Consider the following 18,149-nt stretch of genomic DNA (forward strand, 5'->3'; position numbering starts at 1 on the left):
CGAGTGACCGAGCTCCTCACCCTATCTCTAAGGGAGCGCCCAGCCACCCTGCGGAGGAAACTCATTTCGGCCGCCTGTATCAGGTATCTTGTCCTTTCGGTCATGCCCTAAAGCTCATGACCATAGGTGAGGGTAGGAACGTAGATCGACCGGTAAATAGAGAGCTTCGCCTTATGGCTTAGCTCTTTCTTCACCACAACAGATCGGTATATCGACCGCATCACTGCAGAAGATACACCGATTCGTCTGTCAATCTCCCGCTCCATCCTTCCCTCACTCGTAAACGAGACCCCAAGATACTTAAACTCCTCCACTTGAGGCAGGAGCTCTCCACCAACCTGAAGGGGCAAGCCACCCTTTTCCGACTGAGAACCATGGCCTCGGACTTGGAGGTGCTGATTCTCTTCCCTGCCGCTTCACACTCGGCTGCAAACCATCCCAGTGCATGCTGAAGGTCCTGGTTTGAGGAAGCCAGCAGGACAACATCATCTGCAAAAAGCAGAGACGAAATCCTGTGGTCCCCAAACCGGACTCCCTCCGGCCCCATACTGTGCCTAGAAATCCTGTCCATATAAGTAATGAACAGGACCGGTGACAAAGTGCAGTCATGCCGGAGTCCCACATGCACCCTGAACAAGTCTGACTTACTGCTGGCAATGCGAACCAAACTCCTGCTCTGGTCATATAGGGACCGGACAGCCCTTAACAGAGGGCCCCGGACCCCATACTCCCAGAGCACCCCCCACAGGTCACCACGAGGGACACAGTCGAAAGCCTTCTCCAAAACCACAAAACACATGTGAACTGGTTGGGCAAACTCCCATGAACCCTCCAGCAACCTGGCGAGGGTATAGAGATGGTCCAGTGTTCCACGACCGGGACGAAAACCGCATTGTTCCTCCTGAATCCAAGGTTTGACTATCGGCCGAATTCTTCTCTCCAGTACCCTGGCATAGACTTTTCCGGGGAGGCTGAGTGTGATCCCCCTATAGTTGGAACACACCCTCCGGTCCCCCTTCTTAAACACTGGTCGGTCGGCTCTGTTTCTGTTACTGTTTATTGTCTTTTGTGTATTGCATTTTTTGTACTTTTTGTATTGTCTTGTAACTTTTTGTCTACACTGTCTTTTGTCCTGCACTGTCTTGTTTGTCTTGTCCTGCACTGTTTGCACCAGGTTGCACAGTTGCACTTTATGTGGCTAAGACTACTTACATGTCCTTAACCCTGTCTTTGTTTTATGTAGCATCTTGATCCTGGAGAAACGTTGTCTCATTTCACTTTGTACTGCAACAGCTATATATGGTTGAAATGACAATAAAAGCTTCTTGACTTGACTTGACTCTTGACACAATGCCTCAGCTCCACACCCAAGCTGCTCAATTGCTCTCCCTGTTCAGCAGCACTTATCTATGTGAGCAACTTTTGTCCTTGATGAAGATGACGAAACCATCTCACATCTGATCTTTGTGTCTGCATTCACTATCCTCTGAAGGGTCTTGTGATCAGCTGCACTGCAGTTCCCGTGCCATACAGTGATGCAGTTCATCAACACGCTCCCAATGGTTCCTCTGTAGAAGGTGGTGAGGATGGGTGGAGGGAGACATGCTCTCTTCAGGTGGCAGAGAAAGTGCAGCCGCTGAGCACACAGCCTTGTGGTGCGCCTGTGCTCAGTGTTGTAATGCTCAATGTTTTTTGGCCAATACGCACTGACTGTGGTCTTCCAGTTAGCAAGTCCAGGATCCAATTACAGAGGTAGTTGTTAAGGCCCAGCAGTTGCAGTTTTTGAATGAGCTGTTGTGGGATGATTGTGTTAAATGCTGAACTGAAGTCTATGAACAGCATAGCAGTCTATGGCTGTTGATTTTATCTGCATATGTCCGTTTCGCTTTTTTGATGCCCCATGACAGATTGGCTCTTGCTGTTCTAAAAGCTGCTTTATCTCCTGACCTGAAAGCTTCATCTCTGGTCTTTAGCAGCTCATGAACCTCTGCTGTCATCCACTGCACTGTTGTTATTTTATTGCCAAATTTATTAGCCTGTGGAAAAAGTTTATTTTGATCTCAGAAGGCTGCAAATAGAAAAGAGGCATAATTTTTTATTTAAATTTAATTTATTATGCCATTGATATGTTTTTTAGTGCATGTCTGCACTAATAAGTTACTGTATATAAGCGTTGTTCCATATTCAATATTAAAGCAAAACTTGTTTGGGTCCATATTTAAAGGATCATTTGTTCAATGTTGGGCCACGGCTTTGTTTAATTTAGAATTTTGGCCCACTGTGTATTTGACTGTGACACTCCTGATTTAGAGGGTTATGAGCAAAGGCCGGAGACAGGAGAAAAGTTGGTATGCAGGTTTGAGAAATCTCTCTATGGTCTCTGATATGAACTCAACACATGAGATTATAAATAAGGTCATTGTATTGCTATTCACTGTTACCATCCCATTCCTAGATTGGAGTGTAGTGCAGAAGACACCAGAACAAAACTCCATTTAAATACTGTATACACCCTGCTGCTGTTGTGTGTCTTCTCTGACTGGACATTTCAAGTCTCTGCATCTAAAAAAGTATGTAAATTGTGCAGAACACAAATACGTGTGTTTACATAAAGAAATCCAATACTTGCAGCCGGTATCCAGGGCTGAGGTCAAAACCAAGGCTCAGTAAAGCAATAAGAATACAAGCAAATTACTCCTAGAGCACTCAGGGTTACATGTGCAGCTCTGGAGGATGGTGATAGAAACTGTTGTAACCTACAGTTCAGCATTGAAAACCACAATTCCCTATATACCCATCAATAAATTGGATGTCCTGGGAATTGCATATGTGGAAGGATCTCTAACTTAATGACTAACAGACCACAAACAGAACAGGTGGGCAAACATATCTCATCCACCTTCATGCTCAATGTGGTGGAAATTTCTAATCTAAAGATGTTCATAAAGCTTTGTCCATCTATGCTTGTACCCTGTATACGTAATAACCAGAGACTGACATTGTCCTTAGTTGTTTTGTTAAGATTCTGACAAGGGCAGTAGGGGTTGGAGACAAGTTGTCGGAAATTAGGCATACTGTAAACAACCTCCAGTAAATCTTCCATTAGACCTTCTAGCAGACCTTGGCCTAGTCAGATTAGCTTGGTCAGGAGATGAGCATGTGGTGATTTTGAACCAATGTTTGATGATGTTTTGCTTTTACATATCTTCTTTACTTGAGTTCTGTCTATAAAACCTTGATGTAATCAATGATGGTGGCCCTTCATCTCTAATGCTACATGCATTTTTACTCTTGCCCCTGTCTACCAGTGTTATACTTTATACTTTAAGTCTCTCAAACATCAGAACTTCCACAACACTCAGCACTGGAGCCCTCCAGTATTCTGAACCACCTTCTGTACTTACTGTACACACACGACTGCACGGCCACTTCCGACTCGAAAATGATCAGGTTTGCTGACAACACATTTGTGGTGGGCCTGATCTACCTAGAGGAGATAAAAGAAAAAAATCTGGAAATTTTATGTGCATTTGTTACCTCTAGGTTGAATCATTATACTATAAACTGTATACAGTAAGCTGTGTTGGACCAAGGCTAGGAAGATAGTCAAGTCAAGTCAAGAAGCTTTTATTGTAATTTCAGTCATATATAACTGTTGCAGTACATAGTGAAATGAGAAAACATTTCTCCAGGATTGTGGTGCTAAATAAAACAAAATGTAAACAGTTTGATGGATGCTCTCAATGGTCCCTCTGTAGAACATGGTCAGGATGGGTGTGGGGGGGATGTGCCTTCCTCAACCTTTGTAGAAAGTACAAAGTAGAGACGCTTCTGGGCTTTCTTGGTGATGGAGCTGGTGTTGAGTGAGGTTCTCCGCTAGATGAACACCAAGAAATTTGGTGCTCTTGACGATCTCTACGGATTATCCAGGTTGTTGGTTCTACACCAGGTAGTTAGATGTTGCACCTCCTCCCTGTGTGCTGACTCGTCGTTCTTGCTGATGAGACCCACCACAGTTGTGTCATCGGCGAACTTGATGATATGGTTTGATCCGTGCATTGCTGCACAGTCATAAGTCAGCAATCTTAGTCCATTTTAGTTATAATTTATTTATTTAAATAAATGAATACATCTGGTTTGACCCTGAACATCTCAATCGGTTAACAATCATCGATTATTGCTTGGAAACTGACATGACAGTTGATTATAAACTTATTTTATGATTTCTTACAGTGCAAAAGAGAACAAAATGTGATCAAGAACAAAATCAAGGCAGCCATGACATGGTGTAAGACACGGTGCATTGCAGTGAAGCGTCAATGCTTAAGCAAAACAACAAAGCTAGTCTTAATGAGGTGTGTAAATAGTAATTTGCAATTCATAGCTTGGATTTCTTTTTTCCACCACCATTTTAAAGGTACATCAAATGAAGGAGAGGAACAGACAAGCAATTACACTGATATTTCAGGTGTCTTCTTTTATATAACTTACATCTGGTTCATATCTATGATGTCAAGTAGCTTTACTGTCATCGCAAGCTGGTACACAGTGAAACAAAAAACATTAATTCTGGACCATTGTACTACATAAAACTACACAGTGAAGGACAGTGCAGCACAAACAGTACACAGTTCAAGTAAAGAATATTTTATTGTCATTTTAACCACATTTAGCTAACACAGTATATAGTGAAATGAACAATGTGTTTTAAAGTAAGTTATTAAGTAAGTATGTAAGTCATAAAATGCGTCATGTGCATCCTAGTCCAAACAGTGCGAGACAGAAGACAGTGCAGACAGACAATACAGAACACAAAATAGTGCAGACCAGTATACCTACTGTAACTGAGCATTTGTGCAAAATAAGAGTATTGTAAACAATAAGATAACATACACATATATAATATTAGCAGCTGGTGGTAGCATCGAATTGATGTGTGCAAAAGAGCATGTAAATAGTGCTATATGAGTGGTGTTGTAAAATGGATGCATATCGAATGTGTGTGTGTGTGTGTGTGTGTGGGGTTGTGTGTATCAGTTCAGAATAGTTCAGTTTAGGGTGTTGAAGAGTCTGATGGATTGAGAAAAGAAACTGTTACACTGTCTGGTTATGAGGCTGGAATGATTCTGAACCTTTTTCCGGATGGCAGCAGGGTAAAGAGTGTGTGTATGTCAGTAAAGTATTCTTTAATTCAGGTGCATGAAGGCCAGATGAAGGGTTGTGGCAATGGCATGGTCTGTGGAGCGGTTTGGACTACAGTATATGCAAACTGCACCGGATCCAGTGAAAGTGGAAGCAGGGTCTTGATGTGCCTTATGACAAAAGTCTCGAAGCACATTTCAATGGGTGTGAGTATGATGGGATATTAGTCTTTGAGGCAGGACACTGTAGACTTCTTTGACACAGGGAAAATGGTTGTGGACTTTAGGTATGTATGGTAACAATGGTGCTGCTCAGGGAAATGTCAGGAAGGTCAAATGCTGGCTGCACATTCCCTGAGCACTCTGCCAGGAATGTTGTCTGGAACAGCTGACTTCTGTCAATTAACTCTGCATAGAGTTGTTTTCACATCAGTTGTGGTTATACAGAGCACCTGGTCATTGGGAGGAGGCATGGTCTTCCTCACCCCCACATTGTTCTGCACCTATGCTCTGAAGGCGGAGTCTCTTTACTTCAAAAGCTCATGCACTTTTGCAGTCATCCACAGCTCCTGTTTGAAGCATGTGGTGGTCTTGGAGACTGTCATGTCATGGATGCCGATGTAGCTGGTCACTGATCTTCAAATTGGTGGAATCTTTGTTGGTTGCAGCCTCACCGACTACGACCACTGATATTTACAAACTTAATGACGGATGAGAAGGAACTAGATTCAAGCGGAGAGTTCTTGCACCAATCCTTGTTGATGTGAAAACACAAGCCACCGCTGTGAGCCTTAGTGCACAATTCTTTTGGCATGAAATGAGGTGAGCCCATCTTTTAGTGTGGAATAAAGTACAAGAGTATTACAATAAAATCATAAATGCTGTAAATTGGGGAGCAAAGTTGTTTAGTGGTTAGCAAAAATGCTACAGAAAATAGATGAATGCTGTAAATGTAAACATTCCATAAGTATTCATAGTAAAAATGTATAGTATTTGGTTTAAGCAGCAATTTAGGAAAAACATTTTCAAAATCTAAAAAATTACAAGAGAACTTGAACAGTGTTGGAGTCAGACTAGACTTTTACTAGATACTTATGGACAGTATTATGGAGTCTGAGGGCTTGGTAAAAGAAACTTACACAGTCTGATTGTGAAAACCTAAATGGTTCGGTACCTTTTCCAGGGTTTGTATGAATAACCTGTTGGGGGTGTTTTTGAGTGAGACTCAGTCAGTGGAGGAAGAGATACAAGGTACTTCTTTTTCTGCATTGTGTAATCTGATGTCAGGTGTTACAGAAAAGCCCCATACATCTTGAGGTATGTGGCTGGATAGATCAGTCACTGAAGGTGATCCAGAAACACCTTAAATCATCATAGAGTAGATGAGAGACTATACAGGATAGTTTTCATCTTACCTCTCATCCACATCTCAGTCACTGCCTCCACACTGTCCCGTTCCATCCCCACCAGAGAGCTGACCTTCCTCATCAGATTGCCCAGTTTGGTGGCAACACCATTCCCAATGCCAACCCAAGCATTCAATAGAAAAAGAAAATAATAATTTATCAAGTAAAAATCTCATTTAAATGTATTTTATGATGGACTGATTAACAATTTGCATAAGCTCTTTGCATAGATGCGTCATTGCACTGGTCATGTCTGCTGCGACAAGATAACTTTAGACACAAAGTTATTAATGAAAACCTCTTAATGAAATTTATGTCATGGACAATCGTGCACCTGAACTACCATAGACTTTCCTTCTGCCTCATGAATACATGCCAATTTTAAAAGTTCAATGATGGAGATCCGATTGCAAGACCTACCTGTCAACAGAAGCTCAAAGGCATGTAAATATGCACAAGTAGTTTGCTTGTGGAAGAAAAACAGCCTGCTCAGTCAGACAGCTCTCAGAAGAACAGTGAGGTGTGTTAGTGCTGCAAGACTGATCATCTACCTCCTTCAGATTTTAGGTAATTTTCAGACATCTACATTGATGCTTTAGTTTTTCCCAAAAACAATAAGAGGAAATGTTTTAAATAGCTAAATATTTGTGATAATTTGTTATTATATTTTTTGTGCTTACTGAGAAATAACATCAAATAATTTTTTAATAGATGTATTTTTTTAGAAAGAGATGTATATTTCATGATCATTATTAAGGATTATTTGAGATTCAGATGAAGAGGTTTTATTGCTATTGTGTTAGTTGAAATTCTGTTGGTGGCATCATGAGCCACTGCCCTTAAAAGGTTCAATTCATGAAATTGTAAAAATTGTACAGTATAGGAAGTTGTCAGTGTACAGTACAATCAACACAAAGTCCAAAGGCATGTCAGACAGTACATGTTTACCTGAGTTTTTTACTGTACTTTGGCAGTTAGGATTAGCAGTTAGTCTGATCTTTGTGTTATTGCCCTTACTTGAGTTTATGCTGTGAAATTGCCATTGGGGAGAAACCTCCAGGGTCGGGGTTTAATTTTAGTCTCTGCCTGTTTGCATGTTCTCTTTGTCATTAGTGAGTTGTGTTGGTCTGAATGGAATAGCAAAGCTATTTGTGATCATTTTGAATAATATTTTTTGTGTTTACTGAGCAGAAATGTCAAATAAACTTTTAATAGTGAAAGCGATGTATATTTCATTATTCATTATTCAAGATTTCAAGATTCAGGTGAAGAGGTTTAATATTGCTTTTGTGTTAGTTGAAATTCTGTTGGTGGCATCATGAGCCACTGCCCTTAAAAGTTATAATTTATGAAACTGTAAATTGAGGTTATAACATGACAGCCCCCAGGTGGCCCAGTGACAGGATCGCACGCTATCACCGTTTGGGTTTTATTTCTAAGTGTTAACTCACAGTGCTGTATTGATGAATACTATCCTGGATATTCAGTCTTTAGATAGTCTTTATCATCCTCTCTATGCTGAATTAAGGAATTAAAAATGTGTTAAGATCTAATATCTAAAAATTAAAAAAAGTTATGAATGTGAATTAAGGAAATACTTTAGCACAATTAGTACTTTCGCAGTGAGGTTTAGCAGTTAGTCTGATCTTTGTGTTATTGGCCTTACTTGAGTTTATGCTGTGAAAAGGTCCATAATATCTAATGTATTCGTTTGTATCAGCCTGCTACTTATTTCTGTGTGCAAATGGAGAAACTCTGCCAATTAGACGTTAATATCATCTTTTATATCATAGTGAATCCTCCAGCAACACATAAGCAATGAAGCATCATCTTTTTGTGCTCCTGCTTTTCAAAGGTGAGAGAAAATAAGTTACATGATACAAATCACATACAGTGTGTGTGCACAAATTTTAGTCAATGGAGATGTGTTACTATAAGTAATATGTTCCAGAATTTGTCCAGAAGGACAAATGTTAAAAAATAAATCCACACTAAGAGGCTGAAATCACACAAGCTAAACATTAAACTCTTTCTCCACAGGAGTCCTTACCCTTGTCCTGTCTTTCTCTCGTAAGTACTATCTGATCCAGCAGAGCAAAACATGGAACGATGCTAAGGCTTTCTGCCGAGCCACATACACTGACCTGGCTATCATCAAAACTAATGAAGAGATCGCTCAAATTCAGAACGTATCACAGACACAAAAATTCGGATCCAATGCTTGGATTGGACTGTACACTAACATCAACAAGTGGCAATGGACATTGGACAATGAGCCACTTGGAAGCTTTAAACCTTGGGCTAATGGGGAGCCTAATAACTTGCTAGGAGATGAAACTTGTGTCAGTATTATCCATATGGTATGGGTTGATGTACCATGTGGATGGCTGACACCATTGGTGTGCTTTGATGGTGAGGAAGAACATGTTATTTTATATGAACTATTTATGGAATATTTCTAATAATACACTTTAGTAATATGAGTATTTTATTTTTGAGTTTAAAATCTCAGTGAATTATATATATGCTAAAGTGTGTCAGGCTTGAAAATTTGTGTGGGGAAGGAGGCCAGAGGAGGCAGGCTTTGGATAGAGAAATAATAATACGACAGACATGTTTATTTTTATCCTGATGATTATCTTTCAATAGTAGAAGATGATATGCTTAGATTGAATATTTACATAAGGAGGTTTTAATCTTGTGTTTGTTGGTTATCACAGACAGGAAGACTGGAGCTGACAGGTACATTCTTATTATTCAGTCTATGACATGGTATGATGCTCGGAGCTACTGTAGGCTGCATCATACAGACCTGACCAGTGTGAGAAACCCAACAGAACACTCAATTGTTGCGGCATTAAACAATGGGTTCACTTGGATTGGCCTTGTGAGAGACCCCTGGTATTGGACAGACCAGACCACCAACGTGTCCGTCATTAAGTGGTCGCCTGGAAACGCTGATGATTATCTGATGAATAAAAGTTGTGTCTATTTAAATGGTGGTCAAGCTAATGTAGAACAGTGCTCAAACATGATGCCTTTCTTCTGTTGCTGTAAGTTGAAATTAAATTCAGTCTCATGTTAATGTAATTTAAGTTGATTTTTGAATGTGGTGTTAATTTTCTATATTTGTTTCTGTTTCTGCCTCCAGTATTCCCAACACAGAAGATCATAAGAATGAAGTTGAAGTCCAGTCAGGATGTGAATGATCCTACAATAATGACAGCTATCGAGGAGAAGGTGGGTTTCATCTTCACTCAGTGTACAGTCACCTTCTCATTACTGCAGCCAGACATCGAGCCTTCATCACACTGAGACATGAACAGACTGTAGTCTAATCGTAATACATCTTATGTAGCATTCTTACAAAACTCACCAGAGATTCTCATCCTGCATCATTCACTAACTAAACCCTTGTTCTGTTCTTCAGCTGAAGCAGAAACTGAAGGATTATGGAATGGCTGAGAACATCACTGTGACATGGAGAAAGCAACCAGATGGAGTGGTGTTTCACAAGGAGGAGGAAAACATTACTGCAGTGACTAACACTAGGGAGACTTGTGATCTCTAAATCTCATATAGTGTAAATTCTGTAGTGCACTGATTACTTTTAGTTTGAGGACACATAGTGTGTAATATTTTAGAGTTGTTAAGTAGTACTTTTACTAGTAAAAGATCCCTGAGTTACTAATGTCTGTAAATGCTGTCACAAATACATGAGCATGTATGCTAAATCGTTGCTTGTATCAGTACGGGATTTTTTCACTTCTGCTTGTAAGACAGTTGGTTTAGATTTGATTTTATTAACTGTTTCTTCTTTCTTTAGATTTCAATCTGACACTGAATGTTATGTTGTATTATAGTACATTCATTCATTGTACATAAACCAACAGCCCTCTATATGATCTAGAATATTTATTTAGTTTTACTGAGTCTGATTGTCCTGAGAACATCGGACAGATACAAAAACTCTGATAGACTTTACTACTTTAGTGCATTTTTATTCCCTTTCACTGAAAATATGGATGAAGAACTAATCAGATTGACTTGTCAGCTTTTGCTAAGAATGTTAACTATTTAAAATAAAAAGATTCTGCACAGAACTTAAAGAAAGAAAAACTGAAATCTAACTAATTTCTTTTCTACACCTTGACAGTACAGAATTAATTCTGCTCAAAGAAGTCTAAATATTTATATAATATAATATATATAATAGTATAATTTAATGAAAATAATCAACAGTTAACTATCATTCCACAAATATTTCACATGTTTATATTTTACACCTTAAAGCTGAAACCGAAAGCTTGTTCCTTAACTTTACCCTGTTATGTTAGATATGACCTAAGACATGGTTCCCTGCAGTACAACATCCATTCAAAACACTTATACAAATAACTCAGACTCACAAACAATACTCACCACACTGCAGTTCATTATTTGTCTTCTGTTGACTTCTTTTATCTAAATAAAATGTCCTCTTTATACACTCTATACTGATCAATGCCTGTCACGATGTGACATGGTGAGAGAAAGGCAAGTGTGGATCCAAATGCAGTATTCCAATTTAATGAACAAAAAACGAGAATCAGGCAGGCAAAACAGGTCAGAACACGACAGGGAACAGGAACAGACAAGAGAAAATGCCAAACACCAACAACGACTCACAACAGGGGAATGAACAACCAGTGTATATATGGTAAACAGGGACCAATCACAAAGCAGAGACAATCAGAGACAAAGACACAACACCTGGGGAAGAGATGGAATGCAAATAGTGTCCATGGTAAGGAATGAGTGGGCGGAGCAAACAATTAACATCAGGGAAAGACGGCAGACAGAAACAAGGGGAAACACAGACAGACTCTTTATAATGCCACTACACTAGTAGAGTTTTTATTGCACTGCTGTATGAGAATGAGAGACACATTATTTACTCTAAGGCTATTTAAAGAGAATATTGTCATGATCACTGCAGTCTCAGCTCCAAGAGCACCTTTAAATATATAATAAAATAGGTTAAATATAATAAAAGTAGCAATACACTAATAATAATATAAAATAAAAATTAGTTTATATTCTGATGTTGATTATTGCGCGCTTATACATTAAATTATGACATCAGCTGAACTATCTTTTGTTATTATTGAAGGTATTATGGTACATTCAGGTGTGATGTCATCACGTTCTACAATGCACTCTACTTTGGAAGTTAATAGTGTTAGTGTCAGATGTACTGAGTCGATGGTTGTTACAGTTTCTAAATAAGAAGTCTTAAAGAAGTCGATAATGAGATGTGTAATGCTTTGATTGTTTTCTTACGTGAACTGAAGAGAACTGAGCATATAAACAGCATACAAATTTATGGGCCCTGAATTGAAAACAAGAGAGCATTCTGAGTAACTTTTACATTACATACTACACGTTATTGAATAAATCTATCTGTCTTAGAAATAGCTTAGCAGTAGAAGTATAGTTAGTAGCAAAATTGGAGGGTTAACAAAATGGCTAGCAGAGCGACAGGAGTCATGGCACTGCAGCTTTTGTTTGACGGATCTGAAGATAAAAATGACATTTGGCAAACAAGATTTCTAGGCTGCTTACATACTCTCAATCTAACAGAGACTATTTTACATGAGCCCACCGGTGTGCCACAGAACAGCAAGCCAAAGATAGACGGAAGAATGCCGACTGCTCAGCATTCAAATGTCCACATAATGCAAAATGAGGACAAGGTAACATTTACAGACTTTCTTTAGAAGACTACGGATCTACGAGGAGTCAGAAAAAATGAAAAGAACAGAATCTATAGATAATGCGAGAAACGTACATGAGACAGGGACGTCTGAGTTCTGAGCCTCCTGCTGTACTCACTGTAAACATATGACTCCACTTCCAACTCAATCACCATCATGAAGTTTGCTGATGACACTGCTCTGGTGCGCCTGATCTCCAACAACGACGAGACGGCCTACCTATCCATCCATCCATCAATCCATCCATCTTCTACCGCTTTATACGGGGCTGGGTCGCTTGGGCAGCAGACTAAGCAGGGATGCCCAGACTTCCCTCTCCACAGACACTTCCTCCAGCACTTCTGGGGGAATACCCAGGTGTTCCCAGGCCAGCCGAGAGACATAGTCCCTCCAGCATGTGCTAGGTCTTCCCCTGGGCCTCCTCCCGGTTGGAAATGCCCGGAACACCTCCCCAATGAGGCGGCCAGGAGGCATCCCAAACAGATGCCCGAGCGACCTCAACTGACTCCTCTCGATGTGGAGGAGCAGTGGCTCTACTCTGAGCTCCTCCCGAGTGACCGAGCTCCTCACCTTATCTCTAAGGGAGCGCCCAGCCACCCTACGGAGGAAACTCATTTCGGCCGCCTGTATCCGGGATCTTGTCCTTTCGGTCATGACCCAAAGCTCATGACCATAGATGAGGGTAGGAAAGTAGATCGACTGGTAAATAGAGAGCTTCGCCTTGCGGCTCAGCTCTTACTTCACCACAACAGACCAGTATATCGACCGCAATACTGCAGAAGATACACAGATCCGCCTGTCGATCTCCCGCTCCATCCTTCCCTCACTCGTGAGCAAGATACTTAAACTCTTCCACTTGAGGCAGGAGCTCTCCGCCAACCTGAAAGGAACAAGCCACCCTTTTCCGGCTGAGAACCATGGCCACGGACATGGAGGTGCTGATTCTCATCCCTGTCGCTTCACAATCGGCTGCAAACCGTCCCAGTGCACACTGAAGGTCCTGATTTGAGGAAGCCAACAGGACATCATCATCTGCAAAAAGCAGAGACGAAATCCTGTGGTCCCCAAAATGGACTGCCACCGGAACCCTGACTGCGCCTAAAAATCCTGTCCATATAAATAATGAACAGGACCAGTGACAAAGGGCAGCCCTGTCGGAGTCCAACATGTACTGGGAACAAGTCTGCCGGCCGACCACAGCTCCGAGCAGTTGCGTCGACAATGGAGGTGGAGAACATGGTCCGCTCGGAATCAATGTCTCCAACCTCCCTCGGGATCTGCTTGAAGCTCTGCCGGTTGTGGGAGTTGAAGATCTTTCTGACCGGAGACTCTGACAAATGTTCCCAGCAGACCCTCACAGTACGTTTGGGTCTGCCAAGGTGGTGATCAGTTGACAGCTCCGCCCTTCTCTTTACCCGAGTGTCCAAGACATATGCCGGAGGTCAGATGAAACAACCACAAAGTCGATCAACCTCCGACCTAGGGTGTCTTGGTGCCACGTGTACTGACGGACACCCTTATGCTTGAACATGGTGTTCGTTATGGACAAACTGTGACTAGCACAGAAGTTCAAAAACAGAACACCACTCGGGTTCAGGTCGGGGGGGCCGTTCCTCCCAATCACGCCCCTCCAGGCATCACTGTCGCTGCCCACATGAGCATTGAAGTCCCCCAGTAGAACGACGGAGTCCCCGGTCGGAGCACTTTCCAGCACCCCTCCCAGAGACACCAAGAAGGTCGGGTACTCTACACTGCCATTTGGCCCATAAGCACAAATAACTGTGAGACACATATCCCCAACCCAAAGGCACAAGGAAATGACCCTCTCGTTCACCGGGGTCAACTCCAACACATGGTGACTGAGCTGGGGGGCTATGAGCAAGCCCACACCAGCCCGCCTCCTCTCACCACGGGCAACTCCAGAGTAATAGAGAGTCCAGCCTTTCTTGAGGAGTTGGGTTTCAGAGCCAAGCTGTGCGTGGAGTCGAGCCGAACTATCTCTAGTCGGTATCTCTCAGCCTCCCGCACCAGCTCAGGCTCCTTCCCCCCAGCGAGGTGACATTCCATGTCCCTATAGCCAGATTAAGTGTCTGGGGATTGGGTTGCCGATGCCCCTGCCTTCGACTGCCACCCAATCCACAATGCACCGACCTCTTACGGTTCCTCCTGCAGGTGGTGGGCCCACGGGAGATCGGCCCCACGTCGCTCCTTTGGGAGCCCCACCGACTGGGCCCCGTGGGGAAAGACCCGGCCACCAGGCGCTCGCATGCTAGCCCCAACCCCGGGCCTGGCTCCAGGGTGGCGCTCCGGTTGTGCCATACCGGGCGACGTCACGGACCTTGATATTGAATTCTTCATAAGGGGCGTTTTGAACCTCTCTTTGTCTGGCCCCAAACAACATAGCCCCAAACAACATAGCCCATAGGATCATTCAGGCACGCAAACCCCTCCACCACAATAAGGTGGCGGTTCAAGGAGGCGGTTCCAACCTACAGGAGATTAAAAACCTGGAGAGATGGTGCTAGGAGAACAATCTTCTCCTGAACGTCAGCAAGACTTAGGAGTTGATAGTGGACTTCAGCACAAAGCAGGAGCTTTCATACCAATAGCTAAACATCAGTGGGACCCCAGTGGAGAGAGTGGACCTAGGTGTTCACATCACACAGGACCTGTCTTGGTATTGTCACATCAACACCCTGGTGAAGAAGGCCTGGCAGCATCTGTACCATGTGAGATGCTTAAGGGACTTAAACTACCCTCTCAGGTATTAAAGACTTTCTACTCTTTCACCATTGAGAGCATTCTGACGGGTAGCATCACTTCCTGGTTCGGGAACAGCACCTTGCTGGACAGGTGAGCCCTCCAGAGGGTGGTGCAATCAGCTGAACGTACCATCCACACCGAGGTCCCTGACCTGCAGGACATCTACAGCACACGGTGCTGGACCAGGGCCAGGAAGATTGTAAAAGAACTCAGCCATCACAACAATGGATTCTTTTCTTTGTTGCGTTCAGGGAAACGCTTCTGCTTCTTGAAAGCAAACACAGAGAGAATGAGGAGAAGCTTCTTCCCGCAGGCCATTCAGAGTTTAAACCAGGACCCACACAGGTCTGTCACAGGTCTGTCCGTCTGGACTGTCACTTTAACACTGGACTTGCACAACACAGTGCCACTTTAAACGTACACTTTATACACACCATACTGCACATGGACACTTTAAGGACAATCATTAAAAGCCATACACATTTATGTATATACATTATTTTTCACTTATATTTTCATATTTTCATATTTTACATAGCTTTTATATAGTTTATACTTTTTATTTATCTACCTCCTTTTGGTTTTATTTTTTATCCCTAATTGCATTCCTTTTATGTTTGAATATCAGACAGACGTAAAAAGAATTTCACTGCATGTGGTACTCTGTATATGTGTGTGTGACAAATAAAATCTGATTTGATTTGAAATGGAATCACAGTCAAACCAAGTCATGTGAAGTGTGAGCACAGGGAAAATTCACTCAGACAAGAAATAGTCTTTCACAGATGACTATTCAGGTACCGTGCTAGTACATTTTCTGAAGCCTAAGGGTGACCTTCTAAAAGCCACAGAAAAGTTCCTAGAAGACACAGCACCTTATGGAGAAGTCAAGTGCCTTCTTTCAGATAATGGCACTGAATTTATCAGTCAAGACTTTCAGGCACTGTTACAAAAAATAGGATTAGTCACTAAATGCCTGCACCATATTCACCCCACCAAAACGGCACAGCAGAGAGTGGTTGGAGAATAATCTATGAAATGAGCATGTGCTTACTGATAGAAAGCAAATTACCAGATGAGTTATGGAACTATGCTATGGGCAGTCGTGGCCTAATGGTTAGAGAGTCTGACTTGTAACCCGAAGGTTGTGGGTTTCGAGTCTCGGGCCGGCCACAACTGAGGTGCCCGTGAGCAAGGCACCGAACACCCCCAACTGCTCCATGGGCGCCTCAGCATAAAATGGCTGCCCACTGCTCCGGGTGTGTGTTCACAGTGTGTGTTCATTGCTGTGTGTGTGCACTTTGGATGGGTTAAATGCAGAGAACAAATTCTGCGTATGGGTCACCATACTTAGCTGTATGTCACTTCACTTTCACTATGCAGACATCAGCTTATGTGAGAAACAGGTGCAACAGTAGGCGCACATATCAGTTGTTCACAGGAAAGAAGCCAAACATTAACAAAATGCAGAAGTTTGGATCAATATGTTTTGCTTATAAACAAGAGAAAAGCAAATTAAACTTAGATGCAAGCAAGGTGTTTTCATTGGCTATGACAAAAACAGATCAGATTATCTAGTGTACTATCCCAACACAGAGAAGGTCTAAAAGTACAGATTGGTGAGCTTCACAGCTAGGACAACCAAAGAAAGGGAAACACAAACACCTGAGTCACACACAGACTATGGAGTTATACATCCTAAGATCATTAGCTGTGAAGGGAATGTTGATGAAATTGTGAAAAATGTACCAGGTCATGGTATTCAAAGTGATGTTTCTAAAACTTGACTTGAAAAATTCATGCAACACTGAAACTGTAATCAGAAGCAACCCACCAAGAACCAGGAGGAGGCCAGCTCATCTACAGGATTTAGGGGTGATATCTGAATTCACATTTAACATTTGTTCCCCATGTTCAGAACACTGAAAAGACATCATTCTTTCATCTAAAAACATTGCCAAATTGCGTCTGATGCTGTCATTCCCGATGGCTGAAAAGCTGATCAATATCTTTGTGTTTTCATTGTTCATTGATTATTGTAATGCTTTGCTGGTCGGGGTTTCAAACGTTACCCTAAATAAATTATAGCGGGTCCAAAATTCAGCCGCCCGAATCCTGACTGGAACCAGGGCAAGGGATCACATCACTCCAGTTTTGGAGTCCTTGTATTGGCTCCCAGTCAGATATCGGGTGGATTTTAAAGTTCTTATGCTTTCCTACAAAGCTTTGAATGGTTTGGCTCCTCTCTACCCTACTGAGCTTTTAGCTCCGTACACACCAGTGCATGTTCTCCGCACTTCGGAATCTGGCCTTTTAATTGTCCCACATTTTAGATCTATGGGTGATAGGGCATTTTAAATCACATCCCCTGTTTTAAATCTATGGGTGATAGGGCATTTTAAATCACATCCCCTGTTTTAAATCTATGGGTGATAGGGCATTTTCTTCAGTAGCTCCAAGACTGGAAATCCTTGCCTGTTCAGATTAGGCAACCAGAATCCCTTAGTGTTTTTAAATCCTCCCTTAAACCTTATTCCTTTAAGCTATTAGGGTAGCTTTTACTTGAATTTGATTTTGTTTTGATAGCATGTTTTTATTTTTGTGTGTTTTTATATCTTACTTATTTTTAACTTATTATTTGTATAATTGCATGTTTCCTTCTTTTTTCTTTTGTGAAGCGCTTTGAGATTTACGTTTAAAGGAGCTATATAGAATTGTACTTTTATTATCATCATTATGAATTTGAGACTGAGGATATGAACTTACTGTTATAAAGCAGTATGTGATATATGTAACTCAGTCCTACCGGAATGCCATAACATCAACCAAAGAGATGCAATCACTTGAGGAGAATAAGACCTTCACACTCCTCTGGTTGCCACCAGGCTGCTGTTGTGTGTCTTCTCTGACTGGACATTTCAAGTCTCTGCATCTATAAAATGATGTAAATTATGCAGAAAACAAATACGTATGTGTTTACATAAAGAAATCCAATACTTGCAGCCAGTATCCAAGGCTGAGGTCAAAACCAAGGCTCAGTAAAGCAATAAGAATACAAGCAAAATACTCCTAGAGTACTCAGG

At 41.8% G+C, this 18,149-nt stretch overlaps 1 long non-coding RNA gene across 2 annotated transcripts; it reads left to right on the forward strand.

Annotated features, from left to right (window-relative positions):
• The first annotated feature begins 4,499 nt into the window (after window positions 1-4,499).
• On the forward strand, window positions 4,500-10,683 carry LOC113649076. 2 transcript variants are annotated; one of them, XR_003442059.2, is made up of 4 exons: window positions 4,500-7,114; window positions 8,341-8,402; window positions 8,588-9,787; window positions 9,978-10,683. It is a non-coding gene; the product is annotated as an uncharacterized LOC113649076 (long non-coding RNA). The 2 variants fall into 2 exon arrangements; XR_007140328.1 differs by lacking the exon at window positions 8,341-8,402.
• Window positions 10,684-18,149: the final 7,466 nt, after the last annotated feature.

The sequence above is a fragment of the Tachysurus fulvidraco genome, chromosome 4 (genome assembly GCF_022655615.1).
Source record: "Tachysurus fulvidraco isolate hzauxx_2018 chromosome 4, HZAU_PFXX_2.0, whole genome shotgun sequence".
In the NCBI taxonomy this organism is placed as follows: domain Eukaryota; kingdom Metazoa; phylum Chordata; class Actinopteri; order Siluriformes; family Bagridae; genus Tachysurus; species Tachysurus fulvidraco.